Raw genomic sequence first — 13,420 nt, 5'->3', positions numbered from 1 at the left:
TCAAAGTAAATATATATATTTATATAAATATGCTTATATAAATATAAATATATATTTTTTATAAATATATATATATATTCATCCATATTCCTTCTTTTTCTCAATTACGTAACTTCAAAATGTTGATAGCCCTTGATTATTCATGCTGAAAGCCTGACTTCAAACTACTGGAGAACGTATAAATGAATAGTGCTGAATAATTTATCATGAACTGGTGACTGTGAAGAGAAATGTCTAAAATAAGCTGATATAGCTTTAATGATCAAGAAGAAGACAACTGAAAATATGAACTAAAAATATCAAACTGCAAGGGATAATCTTTTTAATCTGGTGTTTGCTACTGTTTTTCTCTCACACAAATTGGAATCTGTAAATCTGATTTGTGAATTTTAAGTAGGCCAATTATGGATCAAACAGATGATTACTTCATTGCTTCTGTAATAACACTCCTAGGTAACCAATTCAAACTTATATTTAACGGTCATATATTTTCTTTTAAGTCATTTTCTGAATACATTTTGGAAATGGACTGTGACAATGGTTTAAAGCTTTATTCCTCTCTTCAGCTACAAGTCATCACAATTCTGACTGTAACGAGGTTACTCTGCATCTGTCTGTCACAAATAACCTAGTAACAACTAAATGGATTGCCATCAATCTTTCAATTAGAATGTATAACTTTATTAGCACAATATTTTTTGAACTGATTGTATTACTTTGAAAAAGGGCTTTCATTTACTTTGTCATTTAGGGTCAAATGTGTGCAATCGTGGGGAGCTGAATAAATGATTATAACCAGTTTTGAATTTGTAGGCTCTAGACTCTGCAAACATGTTTTCCTTTAATTATATAAGTGAAACAACTAATAGTACTTCAGAGGTAGAAGTAAACTAAACATAGCCATACTTTTATGACAATTCTATACTGTTTATGATCTGAATTACTAAAAACTATACTCCAAAATTAGCTGTTAATTTATACTTCAGGAAAACTTTATAACAACTATTTATTATACACTAAATAACTGGTAAATACATATATTGAAAAAGCATTATGATTTTGGTGAAGCAAACTTTTTCTATATCTAAAATGCTTTTTTTCAAATTTTCTCATGATGAAAAGTTTAGATCCACTCAGATCACACCTTTGATCAGGCACACTGGCATAAATACCAACGTGCAGCTTGGCTAGTGTGTGTCTTCTTTCACTGCTCAATCTTTTCATTGTTAAGAAGAATATTGTGTGCCTATCAGTGAAACAAATGATAGAGACCTGGATCCCCAAATTCAGTAGAATGTATCCTAGAATAGTAAGGCAATAGTATCATATCTGAATGAAATGCAAAGCAATTAACAAAACAAACACCTACATATGATGCAAGTCATGGACAGGTTGAAATTTGTAGTGATTTATGCTTCAAAGGCAAATCTATGCCTTCACTATAATCACCTGGATTCACATAAATAGCCCTCTTGAGGTAGAAATCCAGAGATACTCATGTGACTGTGATTGACGTGATCCAAACAGACCCAACTATTACAGCTAATATGGTTTTCCAATAAGTGTGAATATCTGGCCTAAACTTCATTGTAGTTCCAGGTTTTAGAGCAAGAAATGGTTGTATCTAAAAACTTCCTGAAAAATGAGCAAAAGTATGAGCCCATCATTATTTAAATTATGCATCTGCAAATTGCCTGAATTCTCCCCCTTTGAACTCTGATGTTATTGCATCATGAGGATATAATCATATCATATTAGAGTTAAACATTTATAATGAGTGGAAGTTCAGGATATTATATAGTAGGAAGAGATACAGAAAGAAGAAAGAAAGGGGAAAAAGAAAGAAAAGGGGAAAAAGAAAGGGAGAATAAAGATAGAAAGTAAAAAGAGAGAAAAGGTAAAGGGAAGATGGGAGGGAGGGAGGAAGACAGGGTAAGATTTTGGAAACTGTAAGAAATTACAGTGGATCATTCATTTGTTACTTTCAACTGGAACTAAAAATGGTTGCCTAGACAAGATGTATCCTGGGGTATGTACTTCATTTATGACTGAAATTAAAGTAACTGCAGTACTATTTCTGAAGCCAATATACCTTTTACCAAAAGTGAATGCAAGAATGCAACAGACCTCTCCAGTTTCTCCTACCTTGATTTTATTTTGCACAGTAACCCACTCCTACATCTACACTTTTATGTAACTTATAAATGTTATATCATATTGTGTCATGTCCATTTTCAAAGGTTCCTGAAAATATTCATACTACTGACTCCTGGACACTCTTTGAAAAATCTATGCCTGGCATTTGTGGCTCCTGTCAGCTCGGCTTCCCCTAACCCAGGCTCCTTATAAATCAGTAATATAAACTCTACCCCTACCACACTGTTTTCTCACAGTGCAAAAATGCTACTCTTTCCCAGCTCAAAATTTTCACTTTCACCATGTTCTTTCCTTCTGATATGCTCCTTTTTCCTCTCTTCCAATTTTTCAAATTTTGTTCCACTCCAAAGACATCTTCTCAAGACAGAGGGCTGCACCACCTTCTCTAACTCTTGCCTTTCATTCAGCTCAGGCCTCACTGATCCTACAAAAATAGTTTTCAATCATTTGAACTTTGAAGTTTCCAGAATGAAAGGAGCAGAAAATACCTGCTTTTAACCCATCTGGATGCTGGACACTGGAACTTCCGGTAGGATTTTATTGGAAGAAAGCAGTTTTTCACATGTTTTACACACATATGTTTTACACACCAGTGTGAACATATATATATATATATATATATATATATATATATATATATATATGCTAAATTCACAGAAATCTCTTGTAAATATTTCACTAAGTAAATAAATGAAGAAAATACTTGCAAAATGTTCTAATAATCAATCTCAATTATTTTCTAACTCCTCAAAGTTTTCACATCTTTGTAAAAGCAATATTTTGATGAATCATCTTGAATCATATAGCCAGAGAAGCAAAACTTTTGATTTCCTGAAAATAGGTGCAGAAAAATAAAAAACAAAAATAAAAACTCGCCTGTGAGATAAGGTCTGGTTCCATTTATGGTTTATTATCTTCCTTTATGGGACTGTATAATATGGTGTAGAACTAAAAATTAATTCACAGAACATTTTAACTTTCTTCCTTTACTTTTTTTTTTTTTTTTTTTTTTTTTTTTTGAGTTGGAGTCTCGCCCTGTTGCCAGGCTGGAGTGCAGTGGCATGATCTTCACTCACTGCAACCTCCACCTCCCGATTTCAAGCGATTCTCCTGCCTACCTCAGCTTCCCTAGTAGCTGGGACTACAGGTGCATGCCACTATACTCAGCTAATTTTTTGTATTTTTAGTAGAGATGGTGTTTCACTGTGTTAGCCAGGATGGTCTTGATCAGCTGACCTCATAATCCACCTGCCTCAGCCTCCCAAAATGCTGGGATTACAGGTTTGAGCCACCGCGCCCAGCCTCCTTTACTTTTCTTAGTGCTGCTGTCTTAGGTATGTTTATGAAAATCAACTGATTAAAAGTTGTTGTTAAAATATTAAATCATATACACAGCATTAATGTCTTTATTTGCAAACTGCTTTTCAGAATTCCGATCCTAAACTTGTCTTTGTTTTATTGCTGATTTTATTGCTCTCCATTCTTTTCCTTCAATAACAAAGTAATATGGCTTTGATCAAATAGTTCTTTACAGCCTGAAAGTAAAAAAGAGTCCCTCACAAGCTGTTCCCAGAGTTACTAGGGAGGACTGTATGTTGGAAGCAGTGAAATTAGTACATTGACTCAAACACCATTAGTGTGAGCTAGGAAAAAAAAGCAGTGTATTCACTTTTAATTTCAAATCTATCAGACATGGCTGGTCGACATTATGTCATTGGCCTGTCAGAATGAAAGAACACAAGACAAAGCTGTTTTAATACCTCAGTGCTCACAATATTACCACAACACCACATGTGGAACAGATCTGAGAAGGTGAGGCATCATTGATTCATTTTTAATGTTGTCATCACTGTAAAAAAAAAAGATGTTTGACTGGACTTCAGCCTTTTAAGTGACCATACTCTATGAGTTTACTATGAGCGTAATAATAATCTGATTTTAAATTAGCTAACATTGTGGACTTCTACATATACTCTAAATATGAAAACGAATGAAGATTTTGCACACTAACTATTCTATTCCACACTAAAGCAAAGGGGCAGTGAGGGCTAAATTACAACCTCAACTCTTTGCTCGGCAACACTGACTCATTTACACATCTGTGTGGTTGACCACAAATTTACATCTGCAGCCTAAATGGTAAGGGACACTCGTCTGGAATTTGAAATCAAACAAGAAACTATGCTTGTGACCACAAATCAAATAGTACACATTTTTAGAGTTCGGGGGCAGACTAATATTTAATACTACCTTCTCTCTTTACACATAAACACACACACACACACACACACACACACACCCTTAAGTGTTTCTAAACAGATACCTATTTCATCTGTGGAGAACAAGAGAGTTACACCTCAATAATTCAAGATCCAGAACTCTCCCATAAACAGAAAGGTTTTTTTGTACTTTCTATTCACAAAGAGATCAATCCTAAGAATTTTCCTTACATTAAGCATTTTAGATGCTGTGTTAAGGGGAAAGAAATCCAGGTCGTTGAACTAACACATGAGAATTCAAAATCCCCTGTGGCTAGCTGTTTGGATTTGGGCAATTAAAAAAAAAAAATCTACCCTGTCATTTAATTTCCGCAAAAAGAAAAATAACAATAATACCCTAAATATCAGTGGCTTGCAGTGAAGATGAAATGTGTCTAAAAAATTTCCAGAACATAATTAGTGCTCAATTTATGTGGAGGAAAACTGAATTTTATACTGTAGAGTACCATAATCTATTCATAATTCTATAATATAAAGAAAACTGATGCTTATAATTATTACCCTCATGAGAACTTAATCATCCAAGTGATTCCAACACTAATATATAATATAAAATAATATTTCAATAAAAATTTTGCCGGGCGCGGTGGCTCAAGCCTGTAATCCCAGCACTTTGGGAGGCCGAGGCGGGTGGATCACGAGGTCAAGAGATCGAGACCATCCTGGCCAACATGGTGAAACCCCGTCTCTACAAAAAATACAAAAAATTAGCTGGGCATGGTGGCGTGTGCCTGTAATCCCAGCTACTCAGGAGGCTGAGGCAGGAGAATTGCCTGAACCCAGGAGGCAGAGGCTGCGGTGAGCCGAGATCGTGCCATTGCACTCCAGCCTGGGTAACAAGAGCGAAACTCCGTCTCAAAAAAAAAAAAAAAAAATTTCAACAGAATAATATGGTGCCTTAAACAAAACAAATAAATCTGGCTTAACTCCTTAAGCAGAAAATATTAATTTATTGATTAATTTAAGTAAGACTTTTATTCAAATAGGAGAAATTTTCATTATTTGTAGATAAAATAATTTTTTCGCAGAGAACCAAGAGAGGTCAGTAAGATTGCTGAATGCAAAATCCAAATATATTTCCCTCTACCAATACAAACCAATTGAAAAATGTAATAGATATCATTAAGCAGAACATTTTTAAATCAGAATATTTCATTCCTCATTCAGTTTTAACCAATGAAGGACTTACATAAATTCATAGATGTATATTAGCTAAAATGATTATGTTGACAGAAAATGAAATACTTTAAAAAGAATATCAAAAGCTGAGCATGTATTCACATCAGCATAATTATGCTATGGCCGTGCACAGTGGCTCACACCTGTAATCCCAGCACTTTGGAAGGCTGAGGCAGGTGAGTCACCTTAGGTCAAGAGTTTGAGACCAGACTGGCCAACATGGTGAAACCTCATCTCTAGTAAAAACACAAATATTAGCCTGGCATGGTGGCAGACACCTGCCTGTCATTCCAGCCGCTCAAGAGGTTGAGGCAGGAGAATCGCTTGAACTGAGGAGGAGGTTCCAGTGAGCCAAGATTGTGCCACTGCACTCCAGCCTGGGTGACAGAGGGAGACTTCATCTCAATAATAATAATAATAATAATAATAATAATAATAATAATAAACATCTGCATTCATTTCGCCATTAATTTGCTCATAACACTGACTAAAAATTATTGTGGGTTCCTAAGGAGAAGGAGTGTGTCAAACAAAGCTGGCTATAGGTAAATCAATTTCAAAATGCCAGTATATGTTTAAGTTGCCTGTTCCGCTAACTATAAAAACTGCTCAACTGCTTTTTCTTAGCTTTTCACTTTTAGTTTTTATTTAGGTCTACATTCAAACTTAGCTAAAATATATACTATTCTGAATATAGACAAGGCAATATACTTAGGTGGCAAACTTTATTTTCCCTCCAAGCCAATTCCTATTACTGTAATTCCATCTATGCCAATGAATTCTATCTTTGTAACTGTTAAAATTAGCATAACGATGTCAGGCTAATCTTAAATTCACAGAATAAAGGCAAATTCTTTTCTTCCATATTTTGTGCAGCCACTCCACATTTAAAATTTTATTATCAACTTACAACTATTAACTGAATATTAACATATCATCAGTTTTATGAGAGGTAAAGTATAGTCTGAATCAATTCAGAGCAGGAGAAAAATGTGATTTCCTTTGAATCTCTTCAGGACATATTATAGAAGCTTCATAATTTTCCAGACTCTCCCAATGCCTAAATCTTTTTAGGTCATCAAAATAAAGTTATCAGATTACTATATCAACATTATTGACTTAGTTCTTTCTCATGTCTTTCCAAAATGTCCTGCACATAGAAGTGTTCATGCTGGACACAGTGGAATAAATGCCAATGTCTATTACAAGTTAAAATAATCATTATTCTACCCACTTGTAATCATTATTGGTCATCACAATGCTTACAAAATGGAATTTCAGTACAGAAATCAAGGTTGTTGATGATTCAAAAAACGAATCCAATGTTGTAGAGAAGTGAAGGAAATAATTAACACTTAATAGGATTTATAAAATATTCTATCATAAAAGTCATTCAAAATTACTGATTCAAAAGCTTTCAGTGACATTTGAATGACAAGGATATTAGAAGGAAGGTAGTATTTTAAAATTGTGGTTCTTAGTGTCTTTCTTAATTCCATTTTGCTACATGAAACTGGACAATGTTAATGTGCTCACATGAAAAATCATTACATGTCAATATGAATTCCATAAAACCACAATTCTTAGACTGCCAGTCCAGAGCCTCTAAAAGTGGATAGCTATGAATTCTCTTTCTTTCTTGGTCTGTCCCAAAACCCATACAGCCTTAAAATACTTTGCATTGTTACAGCTCTTTATAGTTTGTGAGGTACTTTCATACACATTACTTTGCTTAATTTCTCGGTTTCCCTGTGAGTTAACAGACAAGATCTGTTTCTATGCGAAAGTATCTGGTGATTTTACATCCATGGTTCTTTATCTAAAGAAACTTTGACCAATATCAAGTTACAGTCATAAACACTTTCTTCTAAATTGATTTATTTTGATGGAAGAATAAATGTTCATGCTACTGGCTTGATTCATGTAATCTTTATTCTAAAATAATGTGCAGTCTTACACTATGTAATGATGTTTCAAGCAACAACAGACTGCACATATGACCATGGTCCCATACCATTACAATACAACTTTTCTGTGTTTAGATATGCTTAGGTACACAAATACAATGTATTATAATTTTGTATTAGTCTGTTTTCACGCTGCTGTAAAGAATTACCTGAGACTGGATAATTTATAAAGATAAGAGATTTAATTGACTCCCTGTTCTGCATGACTGGGGAGACCTCAGGAAATTTACAATCATGGCAGAAGGTGAAAGAGAAGCAAGCACCTTCTTCACAAGGTGGCAGGAAAAGAGAGAGCAAAGGGGGATGTGCTAAACACTTCTATAGGATCAGATCTCATGAGAACTCACTCACTATCACGAGAACAGCATGAGGGAAACCTCCCCCATGATCCAGTTACCTCCCCCCGTGTCCCTTCCTTGACATGTGGACAATTCAAGATGAGATTTGGGTGGGGGGACACAGAGTCAAATCATATCAAATTGCTTACAATATTCAGTACATTAACATGGTATACAGGTTTATAGTCCGGTGTATAGTAGACTCTACCATCTAGATTTGTGTGAATTCAGCATATGATGTTCACACAATGTCAAAATTGCCTAATGTCTTATTTCTCAAAACATATCCCTTTTGTTAAGCGATGAGTGACTGTATATCACTTTTCTACGACTGCATGCTTGCTTTACCTAAAAATATCTGTTGACCTGCTCCGGGCAAATCATGTATAGTTATCATCACCAGAAATTTCAAATGAAAAAATACACATCATTTCAGAGAGAAGTCAATGGCATAAAGTAAAATAAAAAGGAAACATGGGCATTTAACAGTCAATCAAAATAAAGGGCACGTAGAGAGCATCTCCAATTGCAAAATCACAGTGTAATACATCTGAAGAAGGGTTTAAGTGCTAGGCATAACATTTAAGAATTTAAAATCAATAAATGCTTAGTGTTTTAATTTTTAGAGGGGTTAACCTTTAAGGAAAAATGTTACAATGGCTTCCCTACAACTGCTCAAAAGAATTTCTAAATCAAACTCATATTCTAATCTGATCTCCCTCATGTTTTAAATGTGTCTTATTTGAACATCCACAGCAGTTTTTCCAGCCCACAAATCTAAATTACAGAGCATATCCTGTGACTAGTATTCATCCCCAAATTTTCCAAGCCAACTCTGGATGTCAAAGGAGAGATGGATTCATTAAGTACCATAGTCTACTACTAAATATTTCCACAGAACTATAGAATAAACCTCACTTAATTTTAAGACAAATGAGGAAGTCTTTGACAATAAATAATGACCCCCAATAACCTGTAATATTGCCACATTTTATCACATTGTAAGAAGCTGGACATTCTAAAGGGCCTATCAATTTTGTGGTAAATAGCAGTGGTGCATTAGTGAATAAATGTGTAACTGTAATGTCAAAGAGCTCAATCCTTGTTTTCTGAACAAAGGTAACATTTCTAAGTTCTTATCAGTTTAGTAATTCAAGAGAATGTGTGAAAATGCATCCTATGAAGAGTGAGAATCATTTTTAGCTTAATAAGTATTTTTATGACAGCATATATAAATATTAAATGTAGGCTCATCATAAAGTAAGCCATTAGGCACATGGAGTATAAAGCTTAAGGGATAATCACATGAAAGATTTACAAATAAGAATAAAGCCAAAATAAAAGTTACAATGTATTCTCTGTCACAATCTATTAATTTCTCAAAAAATATAACCAGTTTTTAAAAGACATAAACTTACCATAAAACAAACTGTTAACCTGAATCATTTGAAAAATGAATCATAAGATTATTCTTAAATTTAGGCAGAGCTTTGAAATAGGGATATGAAGAAAATTATATTGAAATGCATTTTAGTGAAATGGACAGAGGAGTGGAATAGATTTCCGTGTTAGGTTAGCATTTGCAGTAAGGTTCTTATTCTTTGTTACTAGAACTCACTTGGGTTAAAAGAACCATTCAGTGTTAACAATAAACAAACAAAAAATTTTGCAAATCTTATTTCAAATCTTGTTTATAATTTCAAAGAATTTGTATCATAAGTATTTGAGTTGGGGTTTTATTTTGGTAGTTTTATCAGTGTAATAGACCAAACATTTAAAACCATTATTTAAATGCCTTAAAATAAGAGTATTTTGAAACAATTAATCTTTTTATATGTAATATTGTTTCCAAAGTAATTCCAGGTAACTATTTCATAAAATTCAAAATGTAAGTATAAGAAATATATAAAAATATCACCAAAATCAACAAAGAATATTTATAGTACAAGTCAGTTCTTATTCCAGCCTTGTGTGTAAACCGTCAGGTGCTTTTAGATTCTCAAGCATAAGTGCAGAACTCCTCTAATTTCTGCAACTTTTCTCTTATTAAATCTGAACAAAATATTTCCAGTGTTCAGCTCTGTGATCACACAGGTAGCTGAGCATGTTACTGTTGAAGTAAATGTGTTATGAGTCCTAAGATGATGGACTACACTGAGGCCAGATGTCAGAGGTGCTGAAATTGATAATCCATCAGTAATTTTCTATCTGTGGCAATAGCACTGACCCACTGAACTAAATAAATATGTTTAATCACTGACTGGTCAACTTATCAAATGCTTCCCTGGGCTAAGGGGAAAGACTTGTCAAATGTAGGGCAGATAAAGACAAGAACAACAGCCATAGGCAAGAAATTACCTGCATCCATTATCACTACCCCTTTCCACCTAACTTTGGGAACACAGACTTAAGTGGAGATCATTTTAGAAAAGCAATGTTTAGATGAAAGAATTACAGGTAAATACTTCCTTAAAGTCCTACTACATTTTTTTTGAATTTTTTTCTACATGTCCAAGTTTAATGCCAAGTAACACCCTGAAGACCAATAATGGAGAAGGAGCCAAGGAAGAGGTACATCACACAGTTATAAAGTCATGTGACAATGGTGGCTTGCAAATAAGGCTGCTCAGCCCCTAAAATAAATCTCCGGAAAAGAGAAATACCCTTCAGTCATCAAGTAAGCTAAGGGATTCACAATTGCTGAATATGAACAGTTACATGACAAGCCCATGCCATACAAACATTAATCATAGTTAATGAGATAAAAGCTTTAGTAATGTGTGACATTGGGTAAGTGATAGATCAGCCATGCTTTCATTGAATGTGCCAACAGCTATGTGATTATAAAGGCCAACTGCCATTGCTATCCAGGAATGAAGTGAACTGAGGAGATTAGACGCACTGCATTGACCACAAACAGTAGTGATTTCTCCAACAGGATTCCTAGAGGTGCACAAACAGCATTTTAGGTATTAAGCTCTTTATGTCTTACTTGTCTTACTTTGCTACTGCCATGAGCCAGCAGCCCCGACAGAAAACTCTTGAACTTGTTTATTCACACTTGTTTAATCCTGATTCTACACACTGACTTGCAGTCTTGTGGGGTTAAGAAGATGGATGAGAGGAGCCAGGGCCATGAAGGGGTCAGGGTCATGATGTCACTAGATCTCATTAACTACATCACTCAAGACACCAGCCACTCCAAAGGTCACTCCAACTAAGGACTCTAGTATAGGTAGAGGAAGACTAGTTGGAGAAGATAAACCATTTTTTTCTTAGACTGATGTCACAAACGAATACAAAAGTATTATAAATTTGCTATCTAGTTTCAAATGCATCTATGTATTGAAATATACAGCATTTTTAAATGCAGAGTAAACTACCTTTAAACTCCTAAGCAAAAGAACAGATGAACATTTTTAAAGGGGCCATAAAAGTCTGATTAGTTCATGGAGTAATGATTACTCTGCTTATTTTTACCACGTAAAATGTGAGGCTTATTGTATTTGTTACTTGGTTTTAAAGTAGAGAAAGTGCTAATATTCAACAAGATATTACAATGGAAAGCTAAAACACAATTTTTGTGGCAGAAAATATTTTAATATTTTACAGAGATGTTATAAAATATCTAGCACTATGCCAATTATATGAAAACTTTAAAGATACCACAATGCTCATATGTGGAAGAACTTATTAAACAAATTTACAATTTAGATGACTGTTATTTTTTGACTGCATGTGCAAGCTATTATTTAAGCTTTCTAAATATTTTTTGAAAAATAAAAAAATAGTTATCCAATTTGACTACATTTATCGATGTAGTATTTTTATATTATATTTTATTGAAGTACTAAAACTAAAATCATTCCACAGATTGTCTACTCAAGTCATACAGTTGACAAAAACGAAATTAAAACACAGTGGAAGAAGTGGTGTTATTTCTGTTGGTAATTTTTAAAAACTTTTCTGTAGTTTCCAACATATCCAAGATGGTTATATGTAACCAGGAAAATAATATAATCATACAAGCTTAGTAAAATTTTAAAAACAAAATAAATAAAATTAAAACACTCACAGGGAAAATATCTTTACAGTAGTTCAGATAATATGGATTCAAAGAGAGGAGAACTGTGATGTTGGTCTCATATATGACTGCTACTTGTAGAATTATACTATTTGGGTGAAAGTATTTTGGTAAATAGATAAAATACAATTCACCTAACAAAACGTTTTATACACAAGGTGTAAGTCAAATACATGAGTCAAAAAAATAACTTTTTTGCTTGTTTAAAAATTTTGTTTTCTCTGTTAAAGAAACAAAACCATTTTGTTGATCTAGTAGGAACGTATATTTGTACACTTTAAACCTAAAGGGACCGGAAGTCCTTTAGGTTTAAAGGGTGTGCCTAATCTTTCTGGTACAATGTGTGCATAATCTTTCAAAAAACCATTTGCCTTAGACTTGAATGGCTGATTGGAAAAGAAAAATGACTTAATTACATGGTCACAAGGTGAACAAGGACTGTGTAGACATGGATACATGAACAGCTAATTCCTTAAGACATGTAAAATTAAGGAAATGCCTCATTTTACTAGCAATATTATCAGTTACTTGTTGTCAGCTATAGGACACATAAAGAAATGCTATAAAAATAAAATAAAATATTTTCTAGAATAAGAAAAAAGTCTTTTCACGGCTTGGGGAAAGTTTAGTTTAAAAGTGCTATAAAGGTATTGCATATCCAAGGCTGGTGTCTTCAATTTTGAAAACAAAATGTACATAATATGTTAGAAATATTTTTTTTCCCAATGAACTGAGTTGGAATATCAATCACACACTAATCTCCTACAGGAGCTTGTTTTGATTTCCCCTTTTTCAGAGAGCAAATGCTTAGTCTAATCTCACCTTAAATTAAGAAAACAGACCCCGAGAAGGTAAAAGGTTTGCTCAAAATAATAGAAAATGGCCAGAACATGGTCTCTTAAATTCCCAGAATTATCTTTTCCCTGCATTGCGTCTGATGAAAGAGCCTACTTCATTTGTCATCTCATGCCTACCTCTCATCAGCTGGGGTTTCAAGTAAGTCATTTCACTAGTCCAGGCCTCAGTTTCAACAAAGGACTGACGATCTCTAAAGTTCCTCCAACCTGTCAGCTTCTACATGCATAGTTCTATCATGACCCGATTCACCTAAAGGTTGCCTTATTTTTTTTCTGATTTAATCCTATCTTCATTTCTTATGAGAAAGCTTCCATTAATGCCCCTGTAATTAACATCAAACCCAAATGGAATGAATGGGAGATTTTCTTATGCATAGGGTGAGGACCCTTAAATAAGAATGAATAATGATAATATTTCCCAGAAGACAACTCTGGCAGTCCTCAAGTATGATTAACTAGACCACTCCTTGTCTCTCTTTCTCCACAGAAATAGAACAGTTCATTTGCATGTCATCTGATATAAAGAGAGATTCTAGCATATAATGGGTTATTACCATTG

At 34.0% G+C, this 13,420-nt stretch overlaps 1 protein-coding gene across 17 annotated transcripts in view; it reads right to left on the bottom strand.

The window, feature by feature from the left end:
- The window catches only part of ROBO2 (roundabout guidance receptor 2), a 1,294,416-nt gene that overhangs the window by 500,045 nt on the left and 780,951 nt on the right, over window positions 1-13,420 (bottom strand). The gene's annotated exons all lie outside the window — the stretch shown is intronic.

The sequence above is a fragment of the Saimiri boliviensis genome, chromosome 18 (assembly GCF_048565385.1).
Source record: "Saimiri boliviensis isolate mSaiBol1 chromosome 18, mSaiBol1.pri, whole genome shotgun sequence".
In the NCBI taxonomy this organism is placed as follows: Eukaryota; Metazoa; Chordata; class Mammalia; order Primates; family Cebidae; genus Saimiri; species Saimiri boliviensis.
This window is presented reverse-complemented; position numbering and strand designations above follow the sequence as displayed.